The sequence below is a fragment of the Grammomys surdaster genome, unplaced genomic scaffold, assembly GCF_004785775.1.
Source record: "Grammomys surdaster isolate TR1022 unplaced genomic scaffold, NIH_TR_1.0 320, whole genome shotgun sequence".
NCBI lineage: Eukaryota > Metazoa > Chordata > Mammalia > Rodentia > Muridae > Grammomys > Grammomys surdaster.
Window position 1 is genome coordinate 702,254 of NW_021604739.1, and position 24,545 is coordinate 726,798.

At 36.1% G+C, this 24,545-nt stretch overlaps 1 pseudogene; it reads right to left on the minus strand.

The window, feature by feature from the left end:
* Positions 1 to 14,616, minus strand: part of LOC114629892 — a 54,387-nt pseudogene extending 39,771 nt beyond the window's left edge.
* Positions 14,617 to 24,545: the final 9,929 nt, after the last annotated feature.

Sequence of the window (24,545 nt, forward strand, 5' to 3'; positions counted from 1 at the left end):
GTGTCCACAAGCAGACTTGGTAAGTTATAGTCCAGGGCTAGAGCCAGTGGACTACAAAAGTGAAAGTTGTAGTTTCATAAGGATCTGACTTTTCCTGGGCTATCAGCATGGCATGAGGTATCCTATGTTTTTTGCAAAAATTATCTGATTTAGCTCTGTGGTTAACTTGGTCATTTCCCCATACATGTAGTATTTAATATGCTGCTTAATAAATTTCCAACATAAATCATTATTTTATGGGAAAAATCATGCTCATAGCTATGCATTTTCTTTATTTCTCATACATGGTTCTTCCCCTAAACATCTCACCATGTTGCACTTTGGTAATTCTTATTCCTGCTACTTGACATATGTGTTGCTCAACATGGGGCTTGATATTAGTAGAAATAATATATAAAAAAGTGTTAGACTTGTGGATTCATAAAAGAGAAAGGGTGGTGGAATCACTGAGAGAAAGAATGGGCACAAAAATTCTGAAGAGCAATCTCTTGTCTTTCACATGTTTCATTTTTTTTTTTACCTTGACATTCTTGTAATGTATTTCAATAGTACTCTGATAAATTTTCTACTTTTGTGCGAATAATTGGTCCCCTAAGGAAGGTTCTGTATATTTAAAGACATGTGAAATTTCATACAGGTGAAAGTTTAAATACACAATATTACTTATGAGAGCCATGAGAGTTTCCCATGAATGGGTTTGTACTGTAGAATTTTATACAACATTGTTTACACTTGCACCACGAATATGTTTTACTTGTACTTCAATATTTCTGTAGATAATGTCAATCTACTCAAAAACAAACTTGGGACACTAGATAAAACACAAATGTCAAAAATAGACATAAAAGGCACTGAGGTGTGGGAGAAGAATAATTTCTTGAATAACATTCACTCCATGACACCTCAGAGGATAAGGGAGTAATTTCTTTGTTGAACATGCAGTTATAAAACCACCTGTACTGGCTTCCCTTTGTTTAACTGAGCCAACAGGCCCTCATTCCAGAAACCTCCATTTAACCTATCTTCCCCTCATTTTCAGAAACCCATGAAGAGAGAATAATACAAGGTACTATGACACAGTGTGGCAAATAGCCCCAGCTTGTGTCAACAATTTTTTCTGTAAATCTTACCTCCATTAAAAATAATGTAACCTTTTCTTATTGTTTATTACACAGTTGATTTACTGTTGGAAGCACCTAGTGATGATTTCATTACTAATATGTTTCTCACTATTTAGTTTTACTTACAAAATAGTGAGCTGGAAATTTCCTCAGGATGGAGAAGACACATCTTACTGTGCCCTTTTCTGTCTTTTTTCTTTTTCTTTTAAAGCACACATTTGCACTTTATTTTAACTGCTGTTTTTAACACAGTGATCTTTGGAGAAAAGATACTTTATTTAAATTTTATAGAGTTCTGTGGAAAAATATTAGAAATAGGTACTTGAAAATTTTCACCTAATAAATAAGGTTTAACTGGTAATTATTATATGTCAAGCTTATAAAAATGAAATGGCACAAAGTCTCTTTGCAAAAGCTCATATTCAGGCCTGGAAAAGTCTCATGCTAACAAGTAATATATCTGTATTATAAAGTGTTCCCTCCAAGGAAAGCTGCTATGGCATTCGTGGAAACAGAAATGTTTTCTTCACTCATTTTCCTTTTCATTTTTTATTAAATTATTTCATTTATTTATATTCCAAATGTTATCCCCTTCCTTATCTGCTATCCCTGAGTTCTCCATCCTGTGCCACCTTATCTTCACTTCTGAGAGAATGTTCTCTCACTCCTCTACTGTTCCCCATCTCACCATTGCCAGCATCCCAATTCCCTGGGGCATCAAGTTTCTATAGGATTAGTTGTATCCTTTCCCATTAAGGTTAGACAAGGTATTTTTTTTCTACATATGTGCCAGGGGCCAAAATTCAACCCATGTATTCTCTTTGAGTGGTGGCTTAGTCTCTGTGGAGCTCTGAGAGGTCTGGGTTAGTTGATACTGTTTGTCTTTTATTCGGTTGCCATTCCCTTCAGCTCCTCCAATCCTTCCCCTACCTCTTCCAAAGAGGTCCCATACCTCAGTCCAATGGTGGTCTGTAAAGGTCTGGATCTATCTCAGTCAACTGCTAGTAGAGCCTCTCAGAGGACAGGCATGCTAGTTTTCTCTCTAAGCACAACATGGCATTTGTAATAGTGTCAGGATTTGGTCCCTGCAGATGGAAGTGATCCCAACATCCCTGTCAGTGGTTAGTCATTGCTTCTGTCTATACTCCACTTTTGTCCCGGCGTTTCCTTTAGACAGGATCAATTCTGGGTCAAATATTTTGAATATGGGTACATACCTCAACAGGCAACCATGTCTACCTACTGGAGTTGTTCTCTTTAGGTTCTGTCTCCGGACTATTGAGCATTTTGGCTAAGGTCATACCCATTGAGTCTTGGAAGCTTCTTATATCCCAGGTCTCTGGGATTTTATGGAGGTTCGTCTTGTTGCCTAACACAGACTGCTACATATTTCTATTTACTCTCTTTGCCCTCTGAGACTCTCTCACATCTGCCACATACCGTATCTAGCCTCCATTTCCCTCTCTCTCCCAACTCTCATCCAGACCCCTACCTTCCGTTGCCTCCTCTGATTATTTTGTTCTCCTTCTAAGTGGGATAAAAGCATTCATATTTGAGCCTTGCTTCTTGTTAAACTTCATAGAATCTTTGAATTGTATCATGGGTATTCTGTCCTTTTGGCTAATATCCACTTATCAATGAGTACAAACCATGCATGTCCTTTTGGGTCTGGGTTACCTAACTCAGGATGATATTTTCTAGTCTAATTCATTTGCATGAAAAGGTACTGATGTCCTTTTTTTAAATAGCCAAATAGTGTATTTTGTAAATGTGCCATATATTCTGTATCCATTCTTCCATTGAGAGACATCTGAGTTGTTTTCAGCTTCTGACTATCACAGATAAGTCTGCTATAAAATAGTGAAGCACATGCTTCTGTGGTATGGTGGGGTATCTTTTGGGTATATTCCCAGGAGTGGAATAGCTGGCTCTTCAGGTAGTCCTATTTCCAAGTTTCTAAGGATCCATCAGATTGATTCTGAGACTGGTTTTTACCACTTTGCAATCCCACCAACAAGGAAGGAGTGTTTCTCTTTCTCCATATCCTCCCCAACATGTCAACTTGAGGCTTTGATCTTAGCCATTCTGATTCATGTAAGGTGGAATCTCAGAGTTGTTTTGATTTGCATTTCCCTGATGACTAAGGATATTGAACATTTCTTGAAGTGTTTCTCAGTCATTAGAGATTCCTCAGTTGAGAATTATCTGCTTAGCTTTGTACCCCATTTTTAAATTGGATTATTTGGAGGCTAATTTCTTGAGTACTTTATATATTTGGATATTAGCAAACTATCAGATATAGAGTTAGTGAAAACCTTTTCCCAATCTGTAGGTTGCCCTTTTGTCCTATTTAAAGTGCCCATTGCTTTAAAGAGTGTTTCAGTTTCAGGAGGTTCCATTTATCAATTGGCAGTCTCAGAACTTGACCCATTGGAGTTCAGTTTACAAAAGTTCCCCTGTACCAATATATTTGAGGCTATTTCTAAGTTACTCTTCTATTAGGTTCAGTATATCTGGTTTTATGTTGAGTTTCTTGATCCACTTGGATTTGAAATTTGTATGAAGTGATAAATATGAATGAATTTGCATTCTTCTACATACAGACCGTTATAGTTAGACAAGCATCACGTTTGAAGATGCTTTCTTTGTTCCCACTGTACAGTTTTGTATTTCTTGTCAAAGATTAAGAGTCCCTAGGTATGTGAGTTAATTTCTAGATCTTCAGTTCTATTCTTCTGATTGACCTGTTTCAATCGGTAATAATACCATGAGGTTTTTATCATTATTGTTCTGTAGTACAGATTGAGATAAGGGATGGTGATTCCCCGAGAAGTTCTTTTATTGTTGAGAATTATTTGGTTATCCTGTGTTTTTTGTTCTTCCAAATGAAATTGAGAATTGTTCTTTCCATTTGTGAAGAATTGTGCTGGAATTTTGATAGGAATTGCATTGAATCTGTAGATTGCTTTTGCTCAGATGGCCCTTTTTACTATGTTAACTCTACCAATTCATTAACATGGGAGATCTTTTTATCTTCTTGTATCTCCTTCAGTTTCTTCCTTCAGGGACTTTAAGTTCTTGTCATATTGATCTTTCATACTTTCTTTGCTTGGTTAGTTACACCAAGATATTTTATATTATTCTAGACTATTGTAAATGGCATTGTTTTCCTATTTTCTTTCTAAGCCCATTTATCATTTGTATAAAGGAAGACTATGGATTTGCTTTAGTTACTTTCATATCCAACCACTTTGCTGAAGTTGAAGGAGTTCTCTGGAAAAAATTTTGAGGCCATTCATGTGTACTATCTTATCATCTGCTTCATTCTTTTCCATTTGTATCCACTTGATCTACTTTAGTTTTCTTATTGCTTTAGATATAACTTAATGTACCATATTGGATAAATGCTGATAGAGTATGCAGCCTTTGTCATGCCAATGATTTTGGTAGGATTGCTTTATATTTTTCTCCCAATAATTGGCTGTTGACTGTTGACTTGTTATATATTACTTTTATTATGATTAGGTGTCTGTCATGAATTCCTGATGTCTCCAAACTTTCAACATGAAGGGATAGTATAGTTTGTAAATGGATTTTCAGGATCTAAGAATATAATCATACATTTTTCTTTGACTTTGTTAGTATAGTGGATTAAGTTGATGAACTTTCATATATTGAACCATTCTTGCATCCCTGAATTGAAGCCTACTCGATTGTGCTGAATGTTTGTTTTGATATGTTCTTAGATTTGGTTTAAAAATTGTATTGAGTATATTTACATCAATATTCAGGAGCAAAATTAGTCTGAAGCTCTCCTTCTTTGTTGCTACTTTGTATCATTTAGCTTTCAGAGTGACTTGACTTCATAGAATGAATTAGGTAGAGTTCCTTCTGTATCTATTTTGTAGACTATTTTAAGGAGCATTGGTGTTGGTCCTTCTTTGAAAGTCTTGTAGAATTCCACCCTGTGCTTTACTTTACTTGGAATGATTTTAATGACAGTTGTATTTCTCTAGTTCTGTATAACTAAATAGTTATGGGACTATGTAGATAGCCTACCTGATCTTGATATAATTTTCGAATGTGGTATCTGTCTAGAAATCCAACCACTTCATCTACATTTTCCAGTTTTGTTGAGTGTAAATTTTTATAGTAACATCTGATAATTTTTAAAATTTCCTCAGTTTCTATTGTTTTATCTACCTCATCATTTCTGATTTTCTTAATTTCAATACATTTCTGTACCCTTTAGTTAGTTAAGCTAAAGCTTTATCAATCATGTTGGTTTTCTTAAATAGACAGCTCATTATATTATTTATTCTTTGTCTTGTTTTCTTTGTTTCTGACTGGTTGATTTCAGCAATGAGTTTATTTCTTGCATGCTACTCACCTTGTGTGTATTTTGTTCTTTTGTTTTAATGCAGTCAGGTGTGCTGATAAATTGCTAGTATAGGCTCTCTCCAATTTCTTTGTGAAGGCATTTGGTACTATAAATTATCCTCTTAGCACTGCTTTCAATGTGTTCCATCAATTTGGGTATTCTGTGCATTCATTGTCAAAAAATTTTTGAAAAATTTTAATTGCTTTTGTTATTTTTTCCCAGACCAAGTTATCATTGAGTATAGAGTTTAGTTTCCATGAGCATATGGGCATTCTGCTCTTTTTGTTGTCATTGAAGTCTAGCTTTAGTCCATGGTTATATGATTGAATGTATGGGATTATTTCAATGTTTCTGTATCTGTTGAGGCTTGTTTTCTGTCTGATTATATGGTCAACTTTGGAGTACATTCCATGAAGTGCTAAGAAGGTATATTCTTTTGTTTAGTGGTGGAATATTCTATTGATTTCTGTTAAATCAACTTGCTTCATGACTTCTGTTAGTTTCACTGCCTTCATATAGCTTCTGTTTGAATGCTGTGTCCATTGGTGGGAGTGATGTATTGAAGTCCCTCACTATTATTGTGTGAGCTCAATGTATGTTTTGAGCTTTAGTAAAGTTTCTTTTATGAACACGGGTGTGCTTGCAGTGTTGAATAAATTTTCAGAATTGAGACTTCAGCTTGGTGGGTTTTTTATCTGATGAGTATAAAGTTCTTTATCTCTTTTGGTTGAAAGTCTATTTTATTGGATATTAAAATGGTAAATTTGGCTTGTTTCTTGGCACAATTTGCTTGGCTATTTTTTCAGTCTTTTACTCTGAAGTAGTATCTGTCTTTTTCAGTGAGGTGTGTTTCTTGTATGCAACAAAATGCTGAGTACTGTTTAGGTATCCAGACTGTTAGCCTGTGTCTTTTAATTTGGGCAATTGAGTCTATCGATGTTGAGAGATGTTAAAGACCAATGATTGTTATTTCCTGTTATCTTTACTTTTAGAGGTAGTATTATTTGTGTGATTCTCTTCTTTTGGGTTTGTTGTGAGATTATTAATTTCTTGTGTTTTATTGCGTGTAGTTACTTACATGTGTTAAAGATTTACCTTCTAATATTGTCAGTAGGGTTGGATTAGTAGCAAGAAACTGTCTAAATTGGGTTTTGTCATGGAATATCTTGGTTTCTCTATCTCTGATGACAGAGAATATTCTTGAGTATAGTAGCCTGTGCTGGTTTTTATGTTCTCTAATGATCTGTATGACATACACCCAGGGTCTTCTGTCTTTAGGCAACTTTGTTGAGAAAACCAGCATTATTCTAATAGGTCTGGATTTGTTCTTTGTTCTGTGGATTTAGTGTTTTTATTACTACATAAGGGTAGAATTTTCTCTTCTGGTTCAATTTATTTGGGTTTTGGAGTCTTCTTGAATGGCCACCTCTTTCTTTAGGTTAGGGAAATTTTCTTCTGTGATTTTGTTGAAGATGTTTTCTGGCCCTTTGAACCTAGAATCTTCACCTTCTTCCTTTCCTATTATTCTTGGCTTTGATCTGTTAATTGTGTTTTGAATTTTCTGGATGTTTTGGGTTAGGAGCCAAAGGTGGGAAAAAAAAGAGCTCTCCTTCTGTGTCACTGGTTGGGGGAGACTTCCTGTGTCCTTGGTTAGGGTGAATTTCCTGAGAGACAGCCAGATTTTGAGGTATGATGGCAGGGCCTGTCTCAGTTAGAGATGGAGTTACAAACTGGAGGTCAGATGGAGCCCCCACAAAAGAGATAGATCTCATGTCCACTGGGCTTAGTTGGAGTGACAACTTGCATGGATATTGGGGCATGGGTCTCATCTGTGTCCCTTGTTATGGGACCTCTTATGATATAGGCAGGCTGTTTCTTTGGTTACAGCAGACCTCCTGTGAGACAAGCAACCTTTTGGGTGCTGCCCTCTTTTCTTATTTAATTCTTATTACAGAAAAACATGCCATTTGCCCACTGATGCTGGCTGTATGGCAACTTCTTACAATGAAAATCTTGCCCAACTTATCCAGAAAACAAGTGTCCTGGAGCCTGTCAATTTACTGCCTGTCACTGTGAGATAGTAGTTTACTGCTTCAGATCTTCAGAACTTGATCTACTTTGAGCCTTAAGTGAGTCTTGACAGGCAGCTCTCAAGGACATATCACATTCTGCAGATAATTTAATTTTTGCTCATATACTTCCTGGTAGCTCATAAAATTTACTGAGGATGGAGAGGTGCTTTACTTGTTGCAGCAAGTACAACAATAGCTTCAGAACCTGGTGATGCTCTTAATTTTCCCCCAAATCTACAAACACTAGTCTTTCTGGTTTCTTGGAAAAAGGAATTCAAGCTGTAAATCCAGCTTCTTATTTTATTCAGATGCTTGCTGAGACTTCTCAGTTTAAGAAAGCTACAAACTCATTCATTTCTCCATCATCCTTCTGCTATGCTTCAGCCTCAATTTTAGTTATCTAGTGTTGCATGTAGTTTTATGTTACCACCATATCTCTGGGACTGGCTGAACTACCACTCCTACCTCACTTCCCTTTTGTTTTACCAGCCTTTTGCTCAGGGAGGTGATCAGTCTACTACCCCCTATCCGTCTTCTCTTGAATCCATGGACAAAAGACACACAGACTCACACATACACACATAGACACACACAGAGAAACACATACACACACACACACACACACACAAACACACACACAATATGTTTACGATTTACCTTCTTGGCACAATTTCTGGGTGCTGATATTTTTCACCTGGAAGAGCATGCCCTTATCAATTTATTATATCTATCTATCTACCTGCTCTAAATTTCAGTTGCTAGCCCTCACATGTCTCAAACATCTTTGACCTCCTGCTTGTAGTAGTGGCCACAAGCCCCAGCTGTTCTCAATACCTCACATAGTTGCTGAATTCTTCTTCAAAAGCATGGCAAAGAAGCGCTCTTCTTCCTTGCATCTGCCTTTTCCTCCTGGGACACAAAAGTCCTGTCTGTACCTTCCAAATAGCAATTTCCCACTGGCTTTCTTTACGGACAAATCAAGAACCAGTTGAGGAACAGTACAATCAGAAGCTCCCACTTCAATCTAGAGATCAAGTATGGCAAATTGTCCTGTTCGTATAATCTATCTGCTGACTGCTTGTTGTGGTATAAATACCCAAAGATTATAGTAGATAGATGGTACAGACATTTCATTTCTTGACAGCCATAATGTGATGTATATATGGGTTACTTCTCATGTTTATTCAACTGACTAGAAAAGCTGGTAGGCATTGGTTTACTAATTGCCTAGAATCTTTTTCTATAGATTGCCACTGCTAATGTTTAAAACAATTAACATTTCTGCATACAATTTTGATGCCTTTAAAAATTGTGCCACCTTACATATTATACATAAAATTGGACCTCTCTTATATTCTATAAACACCAGAAATTGTAAATAGGTCTTCTAAAGTTTTTTTCTTGAAATAAATTATGTGTACATATATCTTCCTATTTCTACAAATCTTTTCAATTATACTTTATTTCAATTAATTTTTTTGACATTAGATCAACAAACATTAATTGCTATAGAGAACTTATGGAAGACATGCTCCAGATGGAGAGGTGTTTGTAAAAAGATCCTGCTATAGGAAATGGTGTGGTCCTGACTTTGTGCTTATGTAGGGAAGACGATATGTTTGTGTTTCCCCATCGGAAGCACCTTGGGTCTCAAAGTAACTTTTCAGATATCCCTATGCTACAAAAGCATCTGCCCTGCCACAGGTGCCAGATGCTGAGGATGCAGATGATGATGAGTTTGACTTCTGGTAGGTCACATTCCCAACTTGACGATAGGATAAAGGGCTAACAGCATAAGAAATTTTAGTGGTATATGAGAAAGGACAGCCTGTTTCTTCTACTTAATATATTTTTTCACAATTCTGGCATTACTTTATATCACTTACATGGAAGATGCTGGAGCCTACTGGGCTCTGAAGCTGACATCAACTTTAGCACATGTAGTCTCTTGGGAAGACCTACTTACTAATGATATAATTTTTACTCTGCAATTCTGATGTTTCACATGGTGTATTTGGCAGTGCTCTCTTTATCTACACTGGGATATCATAAATTATTTGCATTTTCATTGCTATGTCAGTATGGATGTTCTCATTTGAGTGACTGTTAAAGACTGCTATTTTAGGGTCCATGTGGGATCAGTGGTACAGCTTATCAAATATCACCAGCTGATTCATCATTGGAGTTTTCTAGTTTCTGATCAATTCAACTATCCATTGGGCCCAGAATGCAATGAGATTTCTGTGCTTTATTCAAAATAAAATTCCCCTTAAATGACATGCTAAAGTATTCCTTGCCCCTTAATAGATGATCCCAAAGGTATCTACCTCATCTGGGTGAAGATAACTACCTAGAACCTGCTCACTGAACACTTCCTGTCATACTATATTTAGAGAAAAGGGTGAAAAGGATCTTAGGTTGTTAGTCATATACCTGAATAATGAGATGACCAATGAATGTTTTTGAAAAAGATGACCATCCATGCCATAGACATCATTTTTTTCTTTACATCATTGATTGTGTTAACCCTCCATATATTTAAGTAAGTGAGAGTCCCTTTTTTCAAGAGAGTGCAGAACACCTCAAAATTACTTTGGTCAATTGTATTCTTTCTGTGTAGACTACTCTGTTCACTAGAGCCTTATTTTATTTCAACAGCCTTCTATTTTCCTGTGCACCTAAATGATACATTATGTATGGTGATTTTGTTTAACAGGTTCTCTGTTAACTAAATAAGGCTTTTACTAAAAATATTTCTAGATCATATTTTAACTATAACTTTTTCAGTATTAAAGTGATCATACCAGAATTTGCTTTCATAGTGGTCTTTGTATAATGAGTGTAAACTGACCATTTTGTTAATCTCTTTCCTTATAATAGCTCTGTACCTTGGGGATCACAAGAACATATATTTAAAAATCTCAGAAGTTAAATATTTTAAACACTATGATGTTTTACTAGGATTATAATATAAGTTACAATTACTGTCATGCTGACATCAGATACATGAATGTTTCTCCATTAAGTAATGAGGAGATGACTGAGAATGGAAGTGAGATACAATTAAATATCATTTGAAGGGAATGTGGCATCCTCATAATGTTAGTTTAGACATCCTAACCATCAGTCCCATAGTTACTGACCTGGGGAAAGTTCCTTGCACATGCAACTTCTCTTTAGAGGCTTCAACCTGGCAATATGTAACCTCTTTAACATCCTTAAATAATTGTTCAGTATTATCCTCAAATTACATTTGTTGGAATGGCTTTGACAATATTAGGAGGCCTTTTTTGATATAAGAGACATCTGGGGTTTTCTAACATTTAGGTGCAAATAACTCATCTGGCTGTAAAAACTAAAAAAAATGTAGTACTATTTGATCTATACTGATACAAAATTCTTTCAGACAACACAAGGAAAATACAAACAGAACATTGGTTCTGTTTACTTTAGGAAGATATTTAACAAGGTCTTGTGTTGATCTGGAGCTATGGCCTCGAAGAAGTCAAGATTGCAGTTTCTGGGATAAAAATATTTCCTTTGGCCCATGGTTATCAGTTTTAAAGCAGCTGTGTCTATAGTATCCTGTTTTCTCTTTACTAACATTTTCTTACTTGGCTTTTAACTGACCTTGGCCACTCTCCCAGCCTCCAAATAGTATGGAAAGACTATGTTGCTTAACACAATTACATAGAATAAGCCTTCAATTTAGGCAAGACTTCCAGTTCCAGCTATTTGTTTTATTTATTTCTCATCCTTAGTCTAACTCCAAACCCTACCTTTTGCGACCCTTATTGCTGCAGATTAGGGTCAGCATAGTGTAAGCCCAACCCTCAGATTGATACCCAGTCACCTATAAAAATATATTGTACACACAACTGAATAAGGAGACTACAGGATATGTGTTCATCATCTGATCAGTATATTTTAGACAAGTCTTTTCTACAGGAGACACTACTTGATAGAAAAAAACATAAAACCCAACAAGTATATTTCAAAGAATACTTTAAAAAAGAGATCATACAAAAATAAATGGGGAAGTTATTGTTTTTCAAATGTGGACAGAAAGTGTGAAATTCTTAGGACCCTTTGTTTGGAAGAATTATGATCTAATGAGTAAACCTTAAACATTTGGAAAGATAATCTTCAAATAATGCAGTCTGCTTTCAGGAAATTATGTTGGGCTGCTGCTAGGAATGAAAGGCCAGAAGTCCATCTTTATAAAGCATACACAAGGCTCTGTGTAAATTAACAGTTCAAAAGTATGTATGTATGTATGTATACATGTATTTGTATGTCTATGTTTATGTACATGTGTACATGTATATGTACATATGTATGCATTTGTGTATATTATATTTCATGTACTACAATGAAGTGTTTTCATATTATTCAAATCATGTTTCACTAATGATTTTGTATAAATCTGCTTCTATTTCAAGTAACAAGACTCATGATACAGTTAAACATCTGAAGTTCATGGGAATTACCTAATCTTTCATATTCTCATTCCTTAGAGTCATATTCAGGGTTCTATTTTGAAGTGAAAATGAGTAAAGTCAAATCTTCATATATGTGGCAAAGCCTTGGTTGTAGTTTTGGAAGTAATAACAGGGTTAAACCTTTCAGTTGAGGATTTAAGTTTGTCAATATTTCCCCATAGTTACAATATGACTTTTGAGAGCTGTGTGCCAGTGCTACACAACAAAGAGGGTAAATATTGTTACTGAACTCTAATTCAAACTGGTGTGGTGCCACTCAGTGGAATACATATGATTTTTTAAATACTGGTTAAGAATACGTGTACTTTTCTGGAATCTGTACTGAAAATTAAACCTAAATCTTTGATGTTTACACATCAGCATTGTGGCATCAAGCCTTGGTGTGTCAACATCCAGGGTTCTCACTTGACCTAACAAAAGCTTTAAATCAAAAACTCATGTCTGTCGCTATACCTCAGGGATACTCTGGCAATGATATTGGCATGGCACAAACAATTATAAATGCTGTAAACTTTAGGATTTCATCACAATGGCTACCTGCACTGCTGAACTGAAACAAGGTTTCTTGACACCCATGAAAATGACAGTCACAAAAGCAAAGTAGAGAAATCAACATCACTCACCCTCCTGTAGGAAAGCATTGTCCCAACAAAAGGCAGAGGCTTGGGGCCAGGAATCCCTAGCTTCTTAAAAAGTCTATGAGTAGAAGTTCCATAACTAAAACATGAAGGAGAAAACCAGGTCATGGGATATATATATATATATATATATATATATATATATATATATATATTCACATACATAGATACACACATTCATAGGCACATATAGGTATTGATACATGTACATATATATTCACACAGATACAAAATTATGTATATTATTGACTCAATATATATGAGTATATACATGTGTATATATGTTTATGTGAATATATATTCTTGATGCAAATATTGACAAGTAGTAGAATCTATCCAGTGAGAAAACAGGTAAGCAGAATTTAATATTAACACTTAGAGTAATAATACCATTCACATTCCAATTTATTATAAACTTTTAGGTTAATATTTGATGTTTCTAAGCCTAGAGTTAATATATAATACAACTTTATAAGTTTGAGTTTGAATGTTATTGAGGGGTTCACAGATTTAGGGAGTAAGCACAGATAACCAGTATGTGTAACTTGAAATACAAGATCCACAAGGTCCCTTGAAAATATTATATAAGCAGTGAACAGTGAGTTTGTTCAGCAGAAAATGATAGCTAACCAGTTGAGCTTCCTGATAAGACTCTCTGAGCTGTTCTGTCTTACAGCCTGCAAACTTCCAGCATGCAGCTTTTGGGATGGTGATAAGGCTCAGCAGTTAAGGACATTTGTTGCTCTTGCAGAGGTACCAGGTACATAAATACACACATTCATATGCACATGTATAGGTATTGATACATGTACATACATATTCACACAGATACTAAATTATGTATATTATTGACTCAATATACATGTGTATATATGTTTATGTGAATATATATTCTTGATGCAAATATTGACAGTTACTAGAGTCTATCCAGTGAAAGAACAGGTGTTCAGTTCCCTACCCCCATATATCAACTCATAACAGCCTATAATTCCAGTTCCTGGGAATCCAGTGCTTTATTCTGACCTTCATATTTATCACATATATAGTCAAAACAGTAACATACACGGAAACTCTTTTTTAAAGATACAGCATTTGCTAGTCATCATTTGTTCATGTGTGGCACTTTGATGATTTTAGATTTTGATGATGCAGATGCCTTTGAGCCATTCATTCTCCTGGAAGCAATTTTTAAAAGAAATTACTGTTATAATGCCATAAACTTTTGTCTCTCCCAGGTATCATTGGTAATATACTAAATTCATAGAATGTTTTCTTCCATTTTCCCAAGAATAGTTTAACAGCACCATGTGTTACTCAAATAATATCACAAGATGACAAACTACATAATACATCTTATCTCTGTCATGTTTCTTCCAAGGCTTTCTGTACTGAGCTAATCAGTTACAGGCACTGACCTGGTAACCCAACAGTCTTGAATGACAAACTCTCTGGATAAACAGGCTGGAGGCAGAATAGTCTTTAACATCTCAAGTGCAGTGACTGTGAATTCTAGATCCTACAAGTCTTGTTATCCTAATGTGACAAACAAATCACAGACTAATAATGGAAAACAAATCAAGGGAAATAGCTGAGTAACCATTTGAAGCCTGGTCTTTAGTCTCACAACACTTGCTCCTAAACAAGAGTTGAGATAATATTGCTGACACACTCAGTGAGATAAATGATTTAGTTTACAGTAGAATTTTTTAATCATCTCTGGCAATTTGAATTTCCATTGGAAAATACCTTTTGTTTTCCAACAGGGAACAAGGGCCTATGAATCATCCCAACTACTGGGATACAAAGGAGAGGAGTCCAACCCATTACTCACAGGTAGAGAAGCACCAGGATAGTAGACAACAGTGCCCATGTTTCCACGGAAAAGTTTGGAATCAGGTCCATTGCTCCTTTCTTTCAACAAATCTATTCTCTGAATTTTCCTAGAAGGTAAAGACTTGAGTTCCCTTCTGAGTCCAGTTGTGTATCTGTGATTCCAATCTGCAGTATTTATGTGCTAGGACAGAAGTTGGAATAGTCAATATTACCAGTAGAACGATGAACTCTGTATCCTGATTACTGAAAAAGTGTGTTTCCTCTTTACTTGACAGTCAATAATTGTTCATATTAACCTACATTTTGACTTTTTCATAGTTATTTTCTGAAGAAAATTAATAATTGACTAAACCTATGCTCTAGATAAGACCAAAGGTCATGAAGGATTTTTTTTTTTTTTTTTTGGTTTTTCGAGACAGGGTTTCTCTGTAATTTTCTGGCTGTCCTGGAACTCACTCTGTAGACCAGGCTGGCCTCGAGCTCGGAAATCCTCCTGCCTCTGTCTCTCAAGTGTTGGGATTAAAGGCATGCACCACCACTGCCCAGCAGGTCATGAAGTTTTTAATAAATATATAGTAATATGATATGCTTAGTTTTCATTGGATGATTATATGAAAGCCTGAATTCCGAAGCTCATTAAATATGTGCACACCAGTTCCATTTGTAAATGTTTACACATGTGAACATTCCAGATCTCTGGAACATTTTGAATACATTAAAAAGTGAAGTATCAAATTTCATTACAAAGTTTGACAAAAAAAACCCACCATAAATAAATCAATTCATTCTCAGATAAACTAAAATTTCTCATGCATTTTTTTAATTGTCTTTTTTAGCACAATTCACATTTTCTGTACCTATTCATCTTACACTGTTATTCTTAATTTAATAGTCTTGACATTGCTCACTATTGCGTTCCCAGTTCGAGTGTCCTGTGTAACTGGTAATATTTATAAAATGGCACCCAGTCTAGCCTGTTCAAGGATAGCTACCATTTTCTTATGGCTCCAGCTCTGGACCTTAGCTCAGACTATCAAGAATCACTCTGGCCATGGTACTCACAAAATATCAGTGTGGGGGATAGCTCTGTGTCATCTTACCCCACCAAAAATCTCCCTCCCTATGCCCCAAATTTATAAGCGAGAGGCTGATGCAATAAAGTTAAGTTCCTGCTTTGACAAAGACTCCTGGCTCCCTGTGTTTCTTTTGGGCTGTTGACTCTCACTATCTGGCTCAGGAGTAGGGAGACATGGTGGGACCTTGAATTCTCTCTTCTCATCTGGACCTGCCAGAAATGAATGGATGATAGAGGTTGTGGGAGAAGGGGAAGAAAACATGGCGAAGAGGCGTGGGGTATTTATTCCAGAAGGACAAAGTACTGCCATCTGGAGTACTGAGAGGAAACAGATGTGGCGCATAAGAAAATGACAATTATAAAGGTACAAGGGGAAACACTATACTAGAATGAGGTGTTTAATTAATTAATTAATTAATTAGTTAATTAATCAACATCCCCAAGCCCTCCTCATGGTTCCCCTCTCTCAAAGTCACTCACCTGTCCTACCTAACCTTCTCCTCTGAGAGCATGGGGATCTCCAGGTTATCTGTACACCCTGGCACATCAAGTCTCTGTAAGATTAGGTGTTCCTCTGCATTGAGGGTAGACAAGGAAGCCCTGTTGAGAGACAAATACCACAGTCAGGCTATGGCTTTAGGGGAGATCTTCTGATCCAGTTGTTGAAGGACCCACATGTAGAAGGAGATACACATCTGCTACATATGTCCCTTGACCTTGGTCTAAACCATGAATGATCTTTGGTTGATGACTCAGTATCTGAGAGCTCCCAAGGGTCAAGGTTAGTTGGCATTGTTAAACTTCCTGTGAGGTTCCTATCTGTTGGGTTGCAGTGTGTGTGGGTCCATTATGCTGATGTGGGGTACAATATCTTCCCCCCAAGGGTCTAAGACCACAGCTCAGAGTGACAGAGGTGTGGGAATTTGACTGTGTTCACTCCATGATGGATATCAGGCTATGAGAAACAGCTGGACTCTGTTCCAGGTAGGGGAACAGTCTGAGGTCCCATGGGAAGGGGGAGAAACTCTGGCTGTGTCCCAGTGGGATGAGACTCTTGGTCATGACAACTCACTTGACTGGGTTGGCTTATGCCCCATGTTGGGTCTGAATGACTCCAACCCTGAGTTACTAATTTTAAGCAGACTTTCTGTTACAAAAGTTACAAATTTTAATCCTACCCAATGGCTTACAAGCCAATAATCTATAACCAAGATATGTAAAACATATTTATACTTTTAAAACCAGTCAAGAACAAAAATGAAGTACATACACATCATACATATTTAAACCAGACAAAATTTTCTTACTTTTTCTAGATGTAATTTAAAGAGAAAAAAAAAACACACCTTGTTACCTACTGAGCCCAATAATCACTGTCACAGAGATTTTTCTAGAAACAAACAACTATACGCTTACCATAGAAGCCAAAAAGCTGCTGGCCCCTTTAAGAGCAGCTTATGCAGAAAGGCTTCTCCTGCTTTGATTGACTCCTAGCTACAGGTGCAGGGTAACTTACCAGTTTCTGCTTTGCATTTTAAGACTGCCTTTTAAACAAGTTAAACTAAACCAAGAGGTGGATAGCCAACAAAAGAGGTTTTAATCATTTTTTCTTTTGAATATGAAATGCAGAACAACAGTCATTTAAATAACAAAACAAAAACATACAATTGACACATGTGGATACATTGGCAGTTACTCCTCAGTGCCCTGCTTTTTTTACTTCCCCAATTCCTCTGAACCCTGCTCCTCTCACCTAAGGAAGCTCTTAGGCTGCAGACAAATACTTATGTTTCCCCCACTCAAAATTTTGCTGTCACCACATAGGTGAATGAAGTCAGTGTTGGGTCAACACATATTCAGCTTATTCCGTATTCCCTTAAAAACACACCTCTTATAACACAGCCTCCAAAAGATAACTAGTGCTAGCATTAATGCTGTTTGTTGCTTAGCACATGCAATATACAATTATTCTTCCATTTTCTGTGAAGTTCCACCCAAGACAGTATTTTTCAGTTATTCCCTTCCATTTTGAGTACCCTCATTTGGATCCCACCTGTAGCTGTCCAGTGACCATGGACAAACTGGTTTCACCTGAAAGGAGGGCTGGAAATGGAAAGGAGACAGAGGGGTGAGAGAAGCATGAAGCCAAGACAAAGTTCTCTGATCCAGGCTCAAAATTTAAAATTCAGCTCTTATATATACATGTAAAGTCCCACATAACTCATCCTTTGTTTCAGCCAGACTATGAGATTATGTCACAGATTATGTCGCAGGTCAAGGTCAGTGGGCACTCTCTTCATCTAAATTCATGTAGAAATTTGCATATGTAGCCAGGGTGGATGACTCTACCTAGGTCACAAGGTCTTTCTGGCCTGCTCAGGGCTGAGGAAGGGCACACAAAATCAACGGAAAAAATCACATGATCACTTCATTAAATAGTGAGAAAGCATTTGAGAAAATTCAACACCCCTTTATGATAAAAGTCTTGGAAAGATCAGGAATTCAAGGCCCATACTTAAACATAGGAAAAGCAATATACAGTAAACCAGTAGCCAACATCAAACTAAATGGAGAAAAACTTGAAGCAATCCCACTAAAATCAGGGGCTGTTGGTTTTGTAATTGGATAATTTTCTTAAATGAACTCTGACCTTTTGAGTAATTCAGAAACACCTCATCCTGGTGAGGCATGGCACCTCCACATCATTGTCATCCACAAGTCACTTACACTGAAGCAGTTTGTCTGATTATAGGTTTCACTTCTAATCCCATATCTGTTTCTGTGGTTAAAATATCCTAGCAAATAAGGAATATGTTAACACATAGTAAATGTTTTCTCCATGTTCATGGAGAGAATTTTTTTGTATTAATAGCAATATTATTGATTTTCACAACTTGTTGTAATACTTCTACCACCATCCCAATGGTAGGGGAATAGCAAATCTCTAAGCACCTTGAGCTCCGGGTGTTATCCAGGGAATTAATAATAATTCTTGTGAGTAATCCTGAAGATGAATAGACTTTGGGCACAAATACCAGCAACACACAAATATCTATTACAATATTATCTTTCTTAGTCCTTTAGGCATAGACAAGCGTTATACCACATACGAGTGAGGAATGGCACCTACACATCTAGGTTCCAGTCACTCATTATAGGGAAGTTAAGGCAATTCCCCTAATCACATCCACAGTCAAGAACAGAGTACAGGAAATGTACACCCCACACACTTTCGCTCATTTCACCTTTTCTTCTCTTTGGCAAACAAGGACTTAAACTAAGGCAAGGTGCTGCCCAAAGTGGACATGTTCTTTCAACATTAGTTAGCACAATTAATGTAATATCTGCTAGAAATGCCTAGTGTCAACTTGTTGCAGACAACCACACGCTGAGAATCTTTTCCCAAATGATTGTAGACTGTGTCAAGTTGACAATTAAAACTAACCCTCATAGTACTCCTGTCACAACCCAGCACAAGAACAGTGTTAACATTGTCAACTGAGAAAATTCTCATTAAAAAAGTGTGATGGATAATTAGACTGACCACAGCAGGGGTTCTGACAATATCTGCCTTCCCTTGGCTTGTGAATTTTCTTCCATTTGATACATTATGTTAGAAGGAATAGGAGGAGGTAGAGATGTTACTTTCCAACTATCTTCAACATCTTTGGGGCCTATAGCATGGACCCACATCATTCAGAGTAAACGCTGATTCCCTCAACAACCCACAGAGTCCTTTTGTACAAAAAGTGAGGAAACTCTTAAAATTTAATTTCTTGAATCCATTCCTCCTCTCAGTGAGTATGTAAACTATCATTTCATTACCTATGAAATATTCCATTCTATTTGCTAGCAGTTTTATACATTTTGCAATGGGTTTTAATCATTTTCTTTCCCCCATTCCCCTGTCTTATCCTTCTGCTTTCTACTGGTATCATTCTTACATTTTAATGAACTTTATTTCACATATATGACTCACTTCAATGAGCTGACTCATTGCTTTTAGTGATTTTAAAGGTACTCACAGTCATCCATGTCAGTTAAGGAATCTTCTTGTGAACTCAACAGGCCTGAACATTTAGCTACCAACTTCCTACATTCTCCATACTTGAGCAAACAGCAGTCTAGTTTATAATTTCCTGTAAGTAGAATTTAATAATTTGTTATCTTTTATCTAGTTTCCTAATTGTTATGTTTTTAAAGGTCCATAAAGGGTTGAGGGAATGTGTCAGGCATTAAAGGCTAGACTCACCAAAACTTCAAATATTTGTGTATCTTGGAGGATGTTTCAGTATCTCCTTTCTTTTAGTGGCTGAATTTGTAATTATTTTACATTTGAAATTTTTCACATTGGTATTAATAATGTTGTTCTAAATAGTTTATAAAAGCTTGAACAATAGTTTTTATTTCTTTTGGACAAATGTTCAAATTGATTTGATGTGTTGCACGGTAATGGTTAACATTATATATTTACTTATGAGAGATTTCAGTGCTTAAGAGCACTTGCTGCTTTTCCAGAGCACCCAAGTTCATCCCTGGGATTCATATCAGATGACTCACAATCATTTCTAACTCTAGCTCCGGAGAATCCAGTGCCTTTGGCATTCAACAGCACCTGCACTTCTATGCACAAAAGCACATTGAGACACACACACCTACATGTAATAAAAATATAAAAATAAATTGTAAAAATATACAATACATTTATCTAGTTCTGGAAATACATTTAATCACAATACAGAGTTGGTTATTCTCAAGGGATATTTTCAGTCTATAAACCAATTTTGTTCATTTTCATTTTTATTGATATGCCTCATTATTCAGCAGAGCGTCCTTGAGCAGAATTCTACTTAGATACAGCAATATAATTCTTCTTAAATTGTTGTGTTATATGTTTGTAGTTGCTTGGTTCACTGTATTATTATTTTATGAACATTTTTTACCATATTTACAATTCCTGCTAGTTGAAGTTTTCTCTATCTGACAAATGTCGGTTTGATCCTTGGATTAGAGCACTGTAAAACTAAAAAGTTTTGAGATATTTGACACCTCTTCTGATTTTAAAATGTAAAAGGTGAGAGGACAAAGAAGTTAACTCTGAAACTATGCAGCAGGTGACACTGACATCATTAATAGGTTGGTAACATATATTGACTCTTCCTTTTCCAGCCAATGTCCTCAAACCTGAGCAATATCACAGAGAGGATGCATCTTGGTTGACATTCTCATGACTTCTGTTGTGCTAAGTGTAAGAATAAAAGTAATCATTCCAGGTAAATTTTGTATTTTCATCATGATTTCTTTTTCCCCCTCTAGTACTCTGTCTATTCCTTACCCCAGTTTTTGAAGCACTTGAAATAAGCATGTTTCCAAAAGATGTTATAAGGTCTCTTAGAACTTCTGTAGAACAAATGAAAGGGAACCACATGAAAAAAAAAAGTAATAGTGATAGGTGGTCACATGAGGATATTCATTTATTGATAGTGTTAAATCAGAATGTGTGTGCACATTTTATTTTGTATAATTTTAGAAATTAGAGGGAGAACAGGGAAATTTTTATATTTTGAAAAAAATGAAGCCTTAAGTATAAAGATATGAAATAAACCAGGGAGAAAATACTTAAATTAAATTGTATGTATTACAACAAATATGCCATAAAATAAACATTTTTGAAATGAGAACTTCACATGCCAGAAAAAAATAGCTTGCATACAATATATTGGAGGATTATGAAAAACTTTCAAAGTCTGGTCTTGACACTCAGGTACAGAGGAGGCATGCAGTTTATGACAGACCAGAAGCTGAAAGCTTCTGGAAATTAACTCTCTCTTACTACTGTTCTGGGGACCAGACCTCATGGCTCCTGATTATTCATTATCTCTCATTTTCTCTCCTGAGGCCAAAAGCTGATGACTTTTGGCAATCGAATCCTACTGATAGCAGTATGAAATTAGTACAAGAAAATTAATTACTTAGGCTCGTTCTTTTTAACTCTGAGCCCTGCTAGCTGGCCAGGCAAAAGACTATGAGCTCAATAACTCTTTGCAAGCTAGAGTGAAAGGGAAAGTCACACACAATCACACACACACACACACACACACACACACACACACACTGAATGAAGCAGAAAGGGACTACATTGAACCTTTAGTTTTGCTTTCAAATTTTTATAGCTTTTTATACAAAACTCTTTTATGTAATAAAAAATTACCTAATAAATAAATGTCACAAAAAAGGGAGTTACAGTAGAATTTATATTATTAGTCCAAAGTAGTGTTTTATCCTGCAAGTTCATTATAAGTTCAAAGCAATAGGTTTACATGGCTTTGCTTTATTATATTTCACACCTGTGGCCTCTTCCTTGGACCTGACCTGGAATGAATGGTTTTCCTTGACCATAATTTGTTCCAAGCCTATTTTTCTTCTCCTAGTGCAATTAGCTTGTGATACAAAACCCTACTTGTCAAAACTCTACTTTTATTTAGAAGAAGGCTTAAAAGTTACTGGAATCAATTCTATAGAATCATTATCAGGAAATATGAAAGCATCAATTCATTGAAACAGCGTTATTCCCTGAAAGTGCATCTTCATATTGATCCGCTTGAAATTTACCCAATAGGATCAGCTGATGTTCAGGACTCATTAGGCTAAGTATTAGTGCCTGGAAAGCCATATCAGTTGCAAGATGCAATCCCGGTTTGAAGTCTCTGGGTTCTGTGTTTCTCAGAGTCCACCCATTTCAGTAATGCAAAATGGTGCTACATCTCCAGAAAATTCACTTGTTTGCCATAGCCTTTCCTGTATGGCTACTGTCAGAAAACTTTATTTATATACTTTGACTCAAGACGATATACATGGTTAACAAATGTAGCTTCCTTAAACATTGGTCCAAGCTGCCCTGGGTATATAGTTAAACCTTATGTTAGAGTTGCATATTGGCAATAGTTTGAATTTTGGATCAGAGGATAGATCCCAATGGTATAACCATTATTAATGGTTGCTCATTTCTCAAGGATTAAAGTCTGTGATCTTAGTTTATAAATGGGGAAAAAGATGAGAAAAAATGTTAGAAAATAGAAGTCCCATATGATCCAGCCATCTTCCAGCTGGTGATATAATGACATAAGCTTGTGTGGAAAACATGTATACTCCCATGTGCACTGAAGCTACTTTTAAAATTCCAAAAGCTATTAGAGGAGTGGGCATAGGAAGTTTTATCATGAATGAATATTTGCCCAAAAATTTGTTTACTTGGTCTGACATATATATATATATATATATATATATATATATATATATATATTCATTGATGCATACAATTTTTATTTTTAGAGTATAAAAACATTTAAAAGAAGGAGGTAAGAAAGCTGAAGAAGTAGCTCAGTGTTTAAAAGTTGACCTGTTCTTCCGTACGACCAGAGATTAAAACCCATACTGAAGTAGGCCTGGGTTTCATAGTATACTTTAACCTTAGCTTCATGGATCCCAGTATCATTTTCTGGGTTTTAGGGGCACCAACACTCACACATGCACCTACCCCCACCGAGACATATATTGAAACATATAAATACAAGTAAATCATTAAGAAATTATGGAATAAATGTTACCATAACTTTTACTAAAGTGATAATTATTCTATTTAAACATTACTGTCCAGATTTTTTAAGTCACAGTTGGCAAGGAAAAAAGTTCACTTCCAAACCTGTTATTTTATAATTTTTCCAAAAGAAATTAATTTTACATTATGTGGTGCTGTTCAGTCTGCTTTACTTTAATTTTTTAATTTTTTGAGACATGATATGGCTATATAGCCCAGGATATATATATGTATATATTCATCCTGCCTAAAATCCTATAAATACAAGTACATTAAACCTACCTTATGATCTACAATGATTTGAGCCTTTTTTTGTATTTAAAAGATAACTATATACATTTTATTTTAATATATTTAAAAACATACATATAAATATGAGTAAATAGCATACTGATACAGACCAGGTTTTAAAGAATCATTTAATGTGTTGGCAAAACTGGCACAGACAGAGAAAGAATAAATAATAGTGCTTTTGGGAAGAGTAGTGATGAATTGGGTAGGCAAAGAAAGCCTCATTGTGGATGCAGTTACAGAGATAACTTGTGGATGTGTAAAGTTGCTGAGTCTGTGACAGAAATGGCCCAACACACCCAGATAGCCTATTTGGTTGTCATCTACAGTGAATAGACTCGATCTAGTGAGCACAGGGATGGGAGACTGGAGAAAAACTGAGCAGGTCAGACAAGCATGTGTGTTCACACACCCCTCAGAGATTGCACTACAGAAACAACTGCTACTGAGATGGCAGCAGGTCAGGCCTGGAACCCAAGAAATCCTCACTGGGCTCGTGCTGCCAAGCACAGGCCTCTGGGTAAGATCCAAGCTTCCAGAGCTACAGCATTAATCAAATGTCCATGAATGAAAAGATATTTATTCTTAGATGTTAATATCAAGTCAATAAGCTAGAATCACTTTTTGTCTAGTACCCCTGTACTCCAAAGCTGGACACAATCATTTTTTTTCATTTTCCAATATAATATTGAAATAAGACACCCCTTGATCAATCTTTAAGTTGTATTATGGGGTAAAGAAAAAACAATTAGCTACCAGATGTTAAAACTTAACTACCATAACTAGGCTTTAAGGGGTCTCTTGACCCAAATAAGTCTCACTATACCCGTGAAGGCTTTCCATCTGCTGTATTCATGTCTAAGTTAGGTGCAGTTAACAGAGCCTGCCCAAGGTTGTTTCAAACACCTGAACTGATGAAAACATATTAAGCCATCCTCTGTATACGTCAGTCTAGGCACAGAAGCCACAGGTGGCTAACTGGACAAGGATTCTCAGGACTGGATGTTGGTTGAATTGAGGATTCAAGAAGTAGCA